We start from the raw sequence: 13,869 nt of genomic DNA, 5'->3' as shown, positions 1-13,869 counted from the left end.
CTGAAATGGCCATTTTGGATCATTTCCTAAAGGAGATGAGCTGAGGTCCTGCAGAGGTGGTGGCCCTGCATTGATGAACAGGGAGGAGGTTCTATAATGAGGAAAATGACTCATGACCAAGAACAGATGCCAGAAAGAACCAATTGTTAATTGGTCCTCCTTAATGAGATGGCTTGGCCAGAGCTAAGGGGAAATGTAAGAGACCATGGACAGGAATTAGAAATGAAGGTACAGTGAGCTTGGCAGGCGACAAAGAAGCCAAACAGAGGGCTGAGACTCAGGAAGAAAGACCCATGCTGAGTTCTTAAATAGAACCTAAAATGATGGAAATGTAGGAGTTGAGGCAGATTTTTCTGCAACTGAGGGTCTGGGTTGGGGTCTGGAGAAGCTGGCTGCAGAGAGCCCAGGAAGGAGACACATACCAAAGAGCCCTGCTCCAGGCCAAAGCAAACGCTCCCCTGTTCCTCTAACTCTGCTCATTCCCTCTGCAAGGCCACTGTCGCACCTCATCAGGAACACTTATTTTTTTGGCAGGTAAGAACACCAGACTTATGAAAGCCAAGTCCCAGTTCTTTGAATTACTTGAAAGAACCCTAGCCAAAAAGCGAACTTGATTTTAAAAAGAAAATACATATTCTCTGCAGAGGCTTCTCAAGCTGTTATCTATCTTGGATCAACCACAGAGCTCTGGATGTTCCCTTCAGAGAGGCTGTCCAGGAAGAGAGTCAGTCATCCACTAATTACCAGGCCTGCAGCCTCCCCCTGTCCCTCCTTGTCCCACCCTGTCCCATTCTCCCTTCAACTGGCTCCTCCCTGACACTGACCCCAAACACCTCAGCCCCAGTAAGATAAGCATAAGGCTTACTACGATGGCACCTTGCAGATAGTAAGTGCTCCATGAATGCTAGCTGTTATTTTTCGTAATTATGACAAAACTTCCAATGGATCAACCTTTCAACTTGTCAAGTGGCCTGACATACCATAGCCAGTCCCGTGGGCTCAATGGGTGGGGCAGAGAATGCTATTGACTAATTTTTTTTCCATCCTTCTTTACTCACATTCCAAGACATGTTCAGTCTTGTAATGAAGATGCTTCTTTTGCTCAGAGTCTAAAGGGGGACACCAAAGTTCTTCCCCAGGATAACACGAGAAGCCTCTTGTATCTGAGTCTGTGATTTGGTTTAGACTATGGATTCCCCTCTTTTCCTCTACTGACTTCTTTTGTTTTATTGTGGTAGAGGAGACATGGCATAAGATGCAACACCTTACCCATTTTGAAGGGTCTAGTTCAGTGGGATGAATTGCTTTCACTTTGATTCCCTCATGAGTAGCCACGTCCTTGGCTGAAGAACCTTGGTTCTAGTTACAGTCCTGGAGTGAGTAGGGACTTAGAAACCAGCCTCCAATTGGATGCAACCGGCTTCTAACTTCTGGTCTCAAGGTTTTTGCTGATACCTGCTCCTGATGTTCATCTCTCAGGAAGGGAGATCATTTTCCTCCTGGGTCACTTATGCTGCTGAGCCCTGGTGGCCTCTCTGTTCTGTTGTCTTCTAATCCCTGCTCAACTTATTTGAATACATACCATAAGAGGTTTTCCTGTTCCATAGGAAAGTTCATCAAATATCTTAAAGGTAATGTAGTAGCAGAAACTCCACTAACTCTGTAATCAGTCAGATCTGAGTTCAAATCTAAAATTTAGATTTGCATGGCCCAGGGAAAATGAGTTATGTTCTCTGACCTTCAATTTTCTCTTCAGTAAAATGGGGATTATATCCTCAAGTTGTATCAAGACTAAGGAATAATGTATAAGAAGCACCCAATATCATTCTGGGAACCCAAGAGGCTTTGGAAATCATTCCTGTGAAGCAATAGAAAAGACTTTTACATGTACAACATGAATGTCCCACAATTTCCCTTATGTGACAGGGTTTCTATTTATATACCTACAACTGGTCCCCTCCTTGGTCATTAGATGTGCATTCACTGAGATTCCATGGTTATCCTTTTATGTTTCAGAAACATGTCTCCACTTAAACCTGACCCAATGATCCAGGGAGTTGGTAAGTTGGAGGTAATCATTGTCCCTCAATCAAATGTTTATCACACTGTGTATTTGCACAACACTACAGGCTTTTAGTTTTGTTTGTATCTCAGTCCGTGATTATTTATATAACAGCTTCTGATTATGTAACTGCTTTTAAGCACAAGATGGAATCCAGGCTTGTCTGAGCATGAGGATGGGGTGGACCTTGGCAAACGGATTCATGAGAGGCTGAAGGACATCATGGAGGAGGGGTATATTCCTAAGACATTCCTAAGGCAGAGCCAGGCATGATGAGGCTCTTTCCAAATGCTGGAAGAGATTCATTATTCAGATTCATTCTCCAGTGCAAGGTATGGAGATGTATCTAGGGAGAAAATGATGATCTGAAATTATAAAGTTGAATGATGCTATTAAGAATGCACCTAGACCGTGGGTCAGAATAAGGAGGTTGGCCAAGATCCAGGGCTGTGAACCACTGTAGTTTAATATTGCCCCATCTCTATCCACTGGTGGTGAGGACAGGAGAGATTCAAATGAATTCAGCATACAGTCCTGTCCTATGGGGGAACCACACCTCAGCAGGAATCATCATAGGAAAAAGAGGTGGGAATAAGGGATGCATAAAATAGGAAACCCTGAGAGGTGGTAGAGCCAGCACAGAAAGTTGTCCCCAAATATCAATAGCAAGAGAACTTCCACCTATGAACTGGGAATATAATCACAGATTAAAAGACACTTTATAGCCTCTCTTGCAGCTAGATGTGAGAGCATGACGAAGTCCAAAGAGATGTAAGCCAAACTGCTATACTTGGCCAATTCCAGGAGCTACCCCTAAAAGACAGCTGGCATTCTTCAGTTATTTTTCTTTGTCTCTTCCTGCCCCCTGATTCGTGGGACACAGATATGATGAACAGAGCACTGGGCTTCATCTTGGACCCTTCTGAGTATGTTGGAGCAATGACCTGGAAGGAACCAAGACTGGGTTAGGGCCTGCTGGTTTTGGTTTCTATTGTTCCTAACTAATCCTAACAGATACCGATGGACATGATTTAGATGAATGGGGATTGGAGAAGGAATATTTTAAGCAGAGTGAGTGTATGTATGAAGCCCGGAAACTGAGGGTTGGGTAAGGAAGAATTGGGGGGAACTCTGAGGGATGTGCTGGCCAGCGATAAGGTCAGTGGAGGGGAAAGGAGGAGGTAATGAGATTGGAAAGAACCACTGAGTTCAGGCCATCTGTGACTGAATGATGGGTGAAGGAGTTGAGACTCCATTCTGGGTTCAGTGGGGAAACACTGAACATTTTGGGGGTAAGAAAGTGTCTTGATGAGAACAGAGCTTTGGGAATACCTTGGTTAGCAATGAAGACAGTGAGGACAGTTGTAGGGATTTCCTCATATCCAGGCAAGAGAAGGGGTGAACCTCAAGACAGGGCAGAGGGGACAGAGAGGGGAAATTAGATCCTCAGGTATTGCCCCCAAAGCATTCTCCAAGAAGTTATTTCTGAGGATTTTATTAGGAAAGGAAGAGTAAGTAAACCTATTGGACTTTGGACACAGGAAGAAGAGAGAAGAAGAAGTCCCTTGGAATAAAGAAGGGCACAGAATGGAGTTCTGGGGATATCTGAGACAAACTACCTACTGGATAAACAAGAGGATTCTATGATCTGACTCTTCATATATAACTAGTCTTCATGGTTGGTGGTTCATGAGGCATAAACACACTACTTCAAAAACTTTGAGACAACAGGAACCCAAATTACCTAACATTCATCAGACCAGAGAAGACGTCTGTTGCTTGTCATCAAGCTATAATACAGCTATAAGTTGAGTCTGTGTGGTCATCTTGCAGAAAGATGAAAGCACTTTCTACCAGTGGGAAAGTGATGCACGTTTACTGAACTCACAGGTGCCCGATGTACCAATCAATATGAGATTATAACAGGAGGCCTACCTCTAGGGATCCATATTATCTTGCAAAAAACCTTTGTCCACTAACAACGCACCTTGGGATCTAGCGGTCAAGAGCATTTTGTATCAGTGAACTCAGAGCATCAAGAATTAGTCTTTGAGGTTGCCTTGCATTGACTGGGAAGTACATTGCTTCCCCGTGGGCGATGGTGTAAAATTTGGGATGTTTGCCTTTATCCTTGCATCCCTCCCTGCTTTCTTCCATAGTTCAAGGCTAGATAAATACAGACACACTTTCTAGACAGTGTTTGGACCACCCATCTTTGGCTGTAGCAGCGTTACTTGGCCACAGCATGGTTCTTAGCTCATAGCATGAGTCACATCACTTTAAGGGGCTGTAGCTTCCTCCTTTATAAAATAAAGGATTCAGCCAGAATGAAGTGCCCACCAGACCTGATGCTCTGGGATTCTGTGAGTACATCTTACTACTTTGGGTCCCTGCGGGTAAAAAGCATCATGCCCAGTCCTGCATCCAGGGGAGTGATTAAGGCCATTACAGGACCAAGTCAGGAAGTAGAGTCAAAGAGTTAACTCACTCTTCTGGCTGGAGCTTGTGGACACAGCAGCAGGGAGATGTCCTTGGCAGCAGCTGCTCTGACAGTTTCCTGGGAGCGATGACAGTATTTTAGCGGGAGCAGCCGGGACACTCCTTGATTCTGGGTCATCAGCCCCAGTCTTGTGAATTCCAAATGTCCCTCAGGTTCCTGATTGTACTTTGACTGGAATTTTCCATAAGTGGCTGGCAGAAGAAACTGAAAGAAGCCTAAGGTATTCCACACCCAGACCCCTTGCCATATCTCCATGAAGTGGGATAGGAATGTCTAATTCATCTTAGTAGGAAAATGTAGACTTGCCTTTCCTTGATGCCCAAGTGGTCTCAAGTGACCCCAAATTCTTTCTCCCTGGTAGTTCAAATATTCTCTTTCACTGCAACATTAGAGACTGGGCTGGTGGAGCATGGGTGTAACCCAGGTAACTCTCTTCGTTGTCCACCCCTGAGGCCTCTGGCTATCCACATGGCACATCTCTGAGACCCCCACTCAGCACTTTCTGGGCTTATCTTTGCAGCAGTAATGTTCCAGGCCCTGTGCTCCTCTAGCTCGTGAGAGTGATGCATTTCCAATCCTGTCTTCTCAGTGTCCATCTGGGGTCTCCACTCATATTCAGAGTGTTGACCGCTGTGTTTTAGGCCATCTGCTGGTACAGAGGCAAGTGCCCAACTCTCCGCTTCAGAGATGTTCAATGTGATGGCCATGATCCATTGTCTGCCATGGGTCATCATCTGAAAATAAAAGCTACTGACAATGAGAGATGAGGATGGTCCGGGTGTCAAAGCCAAGCATGGAGGGGAATGGGAGTCAATACAGGTCCACATAAAGTTGGGAGGGACAGGAGGAGGACTGAGCAATGTCAAATGAAGGGCCAGCATCTCTGCTATCTTAGCTTCTGTGAGAGTTGCCCAGGTAGCCTTTCTCCCAAGAGAGATAATATCAAAGTGAAAAAAAAAATAGGGTATTTTCATCTTACCAGCCATATACCTTGTCCTAAATTTCAAACTATCCCCCTACACTCAGTGGGTGCTAAGTTCGTTGTTCTCTGGGCCTTGCTATCTCTCAAATAGAGACCTCTACAACCCCACCCATACATGGTTCTCTTGCAATGGCTGCCTGCTTTCACCTCACCCCTGTGCGTCTTCTGTGCTCCTGCCAGGGTGATCTCTCTAGAGCAGGGCGTTGCTGTATTGCACTGTGCAAATCCCCTCCATGTCTCTCCTCTGCTTACAGATGAAAGTACAAACTGGGACACAATGATTTCTGGGTCCTTCCTGACCTGGTCCTTGCCCATTGATCCAACCTCAACTCTGACCATCCTCCCAAGGCACAATTTGTCTTATTTGCCACAAATCCCAGATCCTCCTTATATTTGCACAAAATACTTGCCCTCTCTCCTCATCCTGAAGTCTTGCTTGTCCTTCAAAGGTCAGCTAAACCTCTATGATCTCTATGAAGCCTCTCCCAACTTTGGCAGAATTTGGGTGTCTTTCTTCAAGGTGATGACCTTATCTGGCTGACCACTGCGTTGTGACTGTTCAAATTGTATTTTGTCTGTTTACATCTCATGGAGAAGCCCAACTTGCAATCCCATTCTAATTTTCATACTCCTAGAACTTGCACAGTGTTCACCATTTATTGGATGATCCTAAAATATTTACATTAAATTAATCCATTTATAGAAAAAAGGGACGGGAGTAAGAGAGGAAATGTTAGATGTGCTGCTGATAGGGTAAAATGGAGGACTACTAAAGAGGTAGAAATCTGAGAGAGAAAAAAATAAAACAGTGTTTGGATATTTTAAATAAATATTGACTTATAAGGAATAAAGGGAAAATTAGGACTGGTTTTCTTTTTTTTCCCTTCTCTTTCTTTTTCTAGACTTTTGGTTGGGGTTTGAGAGGTCAGAAATGTAACACTGCACTTTGCCTCAACGAAGTCTTGATTTTGTCATCGGTGAGTGAAGGGGAGGATCATGAGTGGGTGGGAGGGCAGTCAACAATGGCTGTCTTACACCCATGTTTCTGGTCCCAGCTCGTAGAGTTTGACAGCAAAGAAAACCCTGGAGCCAGTCACCATGAATCATCTGTAGAGGAGCAAGAGTTATCCCTGGAGCAAAGCATGTAGGGCATTCCAACTCCAGCCAGCTTGTAAATGTTACCGTGGAAATTGTTTCTTTCACATATTCAAAAACATTCAACAGGTACCTGCTTTGTGCTAGGCAGAAGTTACAAGAGGACAATTGTGAATACAGGGAGACAATCCCAACAGAATGACCCTGAAGTGTTATGGGAACAGACAAGAAGAATAACTACTCTAAGGTTAGAATCAGCTGCACCAATGGAAACCCTCCAAAGAACCGTGACCTACAGAACATTGAAGTTTATTTCTCTGGCACATAAAAGTATTCAGAAGTGTGGTTCATGGGCATCAGGATGCCAGGCTATAATCTTCGGCTTCATCACCTTCAGCAGGTAGTGCCCTCATCATCTAGGCCTAGATAGCTAAAGGAGTTATAACCAGGACGTTCACTTTCAAGGCAACAGAAAGGAGGGATGAACAGGCCCCTCTCAGCCATGTTTTTTTCTACAACCTTCTTTTGAGGAGCCCCACACAGCATTCCTTTTCATGAAGTAGTGGTCAGAAACTAGTGTCCTGGCTGTGCCTAACTGCAAGTACAGAGTCTCTCTCTATATATAATAGGCAGCTATGTGCCCTGCTAAAAGTTGGGATTGTATTTCCAAAAGGAAAGGGTTAATGTAGTCAATTAGCAGTTTTCTCCTCACTAACCCTATGCAAGCAGCTGTGAGTAGTCCATCTGGATCATAAAATCAACACTACTTGAGGTTTCCACACCACTCCTCAAGGAAAGCAGTGCCTGACCTATAGAGGTCAAGGATGGGGCTTTTGAAGCAGGTGGGCTGCAGCAGAGCTATGAAAATGTATTGTTAGGAGTTTGCAAACTGGTTTTTGTACTTGATTCAGAAGGCATGCTCCTTCTCTCCTCTTCTTTCTCCAAGGCATAACATGTCAGATCTTTCCCACTCTCAAGGCAGAATTCGCTGGTAAAACTGAGAGGGTGAATATGGCTGTGGTTAGGAGCCCTCCTGCTTTATTTACTCCTGCTTGCTGGATATGGGATGGTCAGTCCAGAGCAGACAAGATGGACATGCTCACTGAGTCTTCAAGCTGAGGATTGAAAACAGATAAAGTCCACAGTTCATGCAATGAACTACCCCGCAACCCTCATCAAATTTGACCTAACAGCTTTTCTCAGACTCTCATCAATCAGGTTATCAAGTTTCTTTCATCTTGTTTCATTTTATATTGGAGGTTTAAATAATTCCCTGATCTCTGGGCCATTGCTACAGTGTGGGGCTAGGGAAACTAATTCTTTCCCCTGTTGCATGAAGTGTGGTAGAAAAAATGTGGACCAGGATGCTTCGGGCACTGGGCTAGGATCTTATGCAGATTCTCAATGAGCTCAGAACTTGAGTTTCCTTCTGCCCTCAGGGATGACATTTTGCAAAGCTATAGTACAATATTACCATTGGGATATTGTTTAATATAATCCACTGATCACGTGCAAATTTCTCCAGCTTTATTTGAACTCCCTTGACTATGTTTGTGTGTATTTTGGTCTATGCAATTTTATTACATGGGCTTGTTCCTGTATAGACTACTTCAGTCAAGACCCAAAATACTGCCATCAACACAGGCCCTTTGTGTTGCCTGTTTACGTCTGTATTCACCTCCTTTTCTCTACATCTGCCCCTGTCCTTGACCCCTGGAAACCACTAATCTCTTCTTTTGCTACTTCAAAAATATTACATAATTTGGTTCTGTATTCCCTTTTATTGCTGAGTAGCATCCTATGGTATGAAATACTGCAATTCGTTTGGCCATTGCTTCCAGTTTTGTCTACTATGAATTAAGCTATTATGAACATTTGCATGTAGATTTTTATGTAAATATAATTTTCCATTTCTTTGGGATAGATGTCCAAGAATGAGGTTTCTGGGTTGTATGGCAGTTACATCTTTAGTTGTTTATAAGAAACTATCAAACTGTGCCCTATAATGGCTCTATCATTTTATGTTCCCACCAGCGAGGTGTGAGTAATCTAATTTCTTCACAGTCTTGCAGCTTTTGTTATTGTTACTTTTTTTCTTAATCTTATCTATTCCAATAGTGATATCTTACTATGGTTTTGACTTGTATTTCCCTAGTGGCTAATGATTTTGAACATCTATTTATATGTTTATGTGCCATCTGTTTATCCTCTTCAGTGGAAATATGTATTCCCATTTTGGGGGGGTTCTATTTTCAATTGGATTGGTTGTTTCTCTTAAATATGAATTTTGAGAATTTTATGTATTCTGGTTGGGTTGCTTGTCCTTGGTCAGATGCAAAGTTTGCAAATATTTTCTCCCAGTCTCTCACTTATTTTTCCACAATTTTAACATATATTTAAATTAAGAAACTGCCAATAAGTTTTCCAAAGTAGTCATACCATTGAACATTACTAGCAGTGTTTAAGAGTTCCAGTTGCTCCACATCTTCGCCAACACTTAGTATGTCAGTCTCTTTAATTGTAGATATCCTCATTGACATGTAGTGATAGCTCATTATAGTTTTAATTTGCTTTTCCTTAATGGTTAATAATGTTACATATCATTATCAACCATGTTTATTTGTTGTCTGTATACATTTTTTGGTCAAATATTTGTCCAAATATTTTCCTGTTTTTTTTTATAAGGTTGTTTGCAACAGTCCTGTGTATATATAGATACAAATCATATGTGTTGCAAATATTTTGTTCTAGTATGCAGAGAGGTAAGCTATATTTTAAGAAAACATCTCTTTCTTATGGGAACTGGATTTCATTTTGTTTCTCAGGAGAAAAATAAACTATTCTATTCATTTGACTGGAATTAAGACAAAGGTGATTAAATTGTTTAATTAGTATAGCAAATAATGGGAAATATTTCCTTCCATGTTACTGGAATGACAGGGAAAGAAAACAAAGGAGGGGGAAAAAAAAGCCAAAGATTGATAAATGCTGTCTAAACACTTGCTAATTTTATTTAAAATGTGATTTTTCATTTTTCATTCCTTTTTGCTATTCAATTATTTAATAATTGCTGTTATTTTAATTTGAATATAATTATGAATGAGATTTAATTTCTTATATATATATATATATATATATATAGATTGGCCGTCAGTGTTTTTTTTTTTTCCTTTCTCTCTGAAATGCCTGTTTATTTCCATTTGTTTTACCATGGGATTGTTTATCTTTTTAGAACTTTATATTTGTATCACTTACTAATTAATTTGTATTTGCATATATATATCTGCATGTGACTTACAAATATTTTTTGCCAGTTTTTTTAGTGGATTTTCTTTTCAAAGAGGAGTTTTTAATTTTATGAGAACAAGAGATGATGATGATTCTAGATCCTTTCTTTCTGGCCAGGAGCTAGAGGGATGAGAAGAGGATTCCAGATATCAGAAAAGAGAATGAAGAACCATTTGGGCTTGCTCATAAAAAGTGTTTTGAGGTGAGCAGGTGTGTGGGTTAAGGGGAGTAAGTTCTAATTTCTGTGCTGCTGTTCTAATTTGCATATGCTGCTAAAACTCACTGGATGTCCATTTCCTTTCCTTTAGAATTTATTTATCTGCCCTTTTCTTGGATTATTGGAGTATCAACACTTAACAAATTGCCACCTATTATAATAATAAAAAATCAGTGAACAAAAATATACTATGCTTAATCACTGTTTTGAATTCAATAGGTATTTAGTAAGTATTTGTCAATTAATAAGTGATTAATAAACATGTCAATTAATAGATACGATTTGCCCAGGTTGAATCAGGAAGATATATACACAATTTAAACAGACCAATATCAAGTGATGAAATAGAAGACGCTATCAGAAACCTTCCAACCAAGAAAAGCCCAGGACCGGATGGATATAAAGCCTAGTTCTACAAGACCTTTAAAGAAGAACTAATACCAATACTCTTCAATTTATTGAAATAGAAAAAAAGGCAGCACTTCCAAACTCATTCTGAGGCCAATATCACCCTGATTCCAAAACTAGGCAAAAACACATCAAAAAAAAAAAAAAGAAAAGAAAACTTTAGACCAATATCTCTAATGAACATAGATGCAAAAATTCTCAATAAAATTCTGGCAAATCAAATACAAAAACATATCAAAAAGATCATGCACCATGATCAAGTGGGATTCATCCCAGTGATGCAAGGTTGGTTCAGCATAAGGAAATCAATCAGTGTAATTAATCACATCAATAGACTCAAAGATAAGAATCATATGATCATCTCAATAGATGCAGAAAAAGCATTTGACAAAATATAGCACCCTTTCATGTTCCAAACACTAGAAAAACTAGGGATAACAGGAACATATCTCAACATCATAAAGGCTATCTTTGCTAAGCCCCAGGCCAACATCATTCTAAATGGAGAAAAATTGAAGGCATTCCCTTTAAAAACTAAAACAGACAGGGATGCCCTTTTTCAACACTTCTATGTTAAATAAGTATTAAATATAGTTCTGGAAACACTGGCCAGAGCAATTCGACAAAAGAAATTAAAGAGATACGTATAGGAAAAGAAGAACTTAAATTAGCACTACTTGTGGACAATATGATTCTATATCTAGAAGACCCAGAAAGCTCCACCAGAAAACTTCTAGAACCTGTAAATGAATTCAGCAAAGTAGCAGGATATAATATCAACACCCATAAATCAAAGTCATTTCTATATATCAGTGACAAATCCTCAGAAAGGGAAACAAGGAAAACTACCCTTTTACAATAACCTCAAATAACAGCAACAACAACAACAGCAACAAACAACAAACAACAAACAAAAAAACAAAACAAAACCTGGGAATCAACTATCAACTTAACGAAAGAGGTGAAATATCTATACAATGAAAACTACAGAACCCTAAAGAAAGAAATCAAAGAAGACCGTAGAAGATGGAAAGATCTACCTTTCTCTTGGATAGATACTTTATAAATATTTGTCAAAGGACTATACAATGAAGGAGATGGAACTGAATACCTTCATTTTCATTACTGGGAGTTTAAAACAGTATAGCATCTTGGGAGGCCAATGTAGCACTATTGATTAATAGCTGGAAAAAGTGCAGTCTTTTAATCCTGCAATTTCACCTCTAGAAACACTTTTCCTAAGAAAATAACTAAAGAATGTATAAAGATGTTTGGTGCCACAGTGTTTATAATAGTGGAAAAACTGGCAACATTCTAAATGCACAATAATTGGGGTTTGTACAAATAAAGTGTGGCTCAGTTACAGTGTATGCAAAGGATACCCAACACAGCCACTACAAATGCTATGGTAGAATCGTAACATTGGTTTTGAGAACAGCCTTAGGCATCTAGGATGAAGTCTGGTTTTGCTGCTTTTGGACTTTGGCAAGTTTACTTAAGCTCTCAAAACATTAATTTTCCCATTTGTAAAGTGGTTATAGTGATGCCAACCTAATGGGGTCAGGAAAATCTGACAAACACTTAAGACAGCTGCTGGCAGGCCACCAAGGAAAAATACAATCCATCAACTGAAATGACATAACTTACAAAGCCATATGATCATATTTTTTTTGGTGACAAATGAATGTATATTAGATGAATATGCATAGAAGATGCCTGGAAGTTTATACATGCACACATGTTGACAGTGGTTATTGCAGAGAGAGATTGTGCATGGGCTTTGTTTTTTAGAATTGTTTGTTTGCATTTTCTTTTTTTGCTAGTGTGATTTGGCCATTTTTGCAATAAAGCACATTTGATTATATGTCTGCTGAAATTTCTAGGTTATTTGGGAGAGGATTTTTGTACTGTTGGGTATAGCTTGATGATTTTGCATGAAGACAGATCACTGGGACCAAATGGGCAGTTTCATTTAGTCTGACTGAAGTTTATCTGGTATGAGTCAGTGCCATCCCTTCTAGATGAGCCTTCATCATTTTCCCATCAAGGGACTTCGGAGGCTGACTCCTTGGGTGGGGCCAGAAATGCAGCGTCAGCATCACCACCCACAATGCACCCTGGAAGGACTGTAATGGCATCAATAAAATCGAACGCCTTATTAAGCACTTGCTACACTTGCTGTCTGCCATGTGCCAGGCTAAGCACTTTCCATGTATTGTCCAGGTCAGAGAAATCCTGTTATAGGGAACTATTGGTACCTTTATTATGTGGATTAGGAAATGGAGGCATAGAAATGCTACCTAAGTGTTCAAGTTCCCCTGGCTACTCTAAGTGCTCTAACCAGGAACTACTGTATTCAAATGTGTGACCTCCCAGCCAGAGGGTTCTGACCAATAAGACACCTTGATGATACACAAAGACATTTCTTAGCACCCAGCTTTGTCGATCAACTTTATGCAAGTTTCTTTATCAATAAAATGGCAATACTAACTACTGTGTCCACCATGGGGAATTAATGAATTGATGCTTAAAAGGTACTTAATGCAGCGCATGGATGGAAGACTCATTCGCATAGCACTGTTTCTTACTGAACACCATCTCAGATCCTTGATAATGGTAATGGGAACCACCATTAATAGACTACATTCAGTAGGGCAGATTCAGGTATTTGCTCTCCCTTATTTACTATTTCCCTGGGGATCTGTGGCTGTTCTTGCAGCTCACATCCATGAGCTGAAACAAATTTCTGCCATAATCCTTGTAACATGTGAAAGCTCTCTTTCTTCTCATCCTCCCTCAGGGACTGAGGCATGTATGGAGACAGCTCAGATATTCATAAAGGGCATGAGGATGATCATCTTTATTATCAGTATGCCTTCACACATCCTATTTTTCTTTAAAAGTTGTTTTATTTATATTGATTGAAAAATCATAATTACATATATTTATGGCATACATTGTGGTGTTTTGATATATGTGTACAACATGAGATGATTAAATCAGATAAATTGGCATATCCATCACCTTGCTTTACTGTGATTTCTTATGGAAAGTACTTGAGATTTTTTTATTCTCTCAGGAGGGGGAAATGAACACTTTGATTTCTCACTAGTGGGAGATTTAAATAGTACAGTATCTTTGGAGGCTAATGTAGCACTATTTATTAACAGTTGTAAAAAGTGCAATTAAATTTTTTTTTAACTTGTATATGGACATGATGCCTTTACTTTATTTATTTTTATGTGGTGCGGAGGATTGAACCCAGTGCCTCACTTGGGCTAGGCAAGTGCTCTACTAGTGAGCTACAACTCCAGCCC

At 40.3% G+C, this 13,869-nt stretch overlaps 1 long non-coding RNA gene across 2 annotated transcripts in view; it reads left to right on the top strand.

Annotated features, from left to right (window-relative positions):
• The window catches only part of LOC124076652 (uncharacterized), a 48,052-nt gene extending 34,731 nt beyond the window's left edge, over positions 1-13,321 (top strand). The window contains exons 3-4 of one of the 2 annotated variants that reach the window (XR_009224585.1): positions 10,045-10,129; positions 10,435-13,321. This is a non-coding gene — a long non-coding RNA (uncharacterized LOC124076652). Of the gene's footprint in view, positions 1-10,044; positions 10,130-10,235 lie in introns of both variants that reach the window. The other variant, XR_009224586.1, reaches the window with a different exon arrangement.
• The last annotated feature ends 548 nt before the right edge of the window (positions 13,322-13,869 follow it).

The sequence above is a fragment of the Marmota monax genome, unplaced genomic scaffold (genome assembly GCF_021218885.2).
Source record: "Marmota monax isolate L192 unplaced genomic scaffold, Marmota_monax_Labrador192_F-V1.1 WCK01_AAM20220418_F8-fsc00251, whole genome shotgun sequence".
NCBI classification, from domain to species: Eukaryota; Metazoa; Chordata; class Mammalia; order Rodentia; family Sciuridae; genus Marmota; species Marmota monax.
The sequence above is the reverse complement of the archived record's forward strand: the minus strand, read 5'-3'. Positions and strand labels throughout refer to the sequence as shown.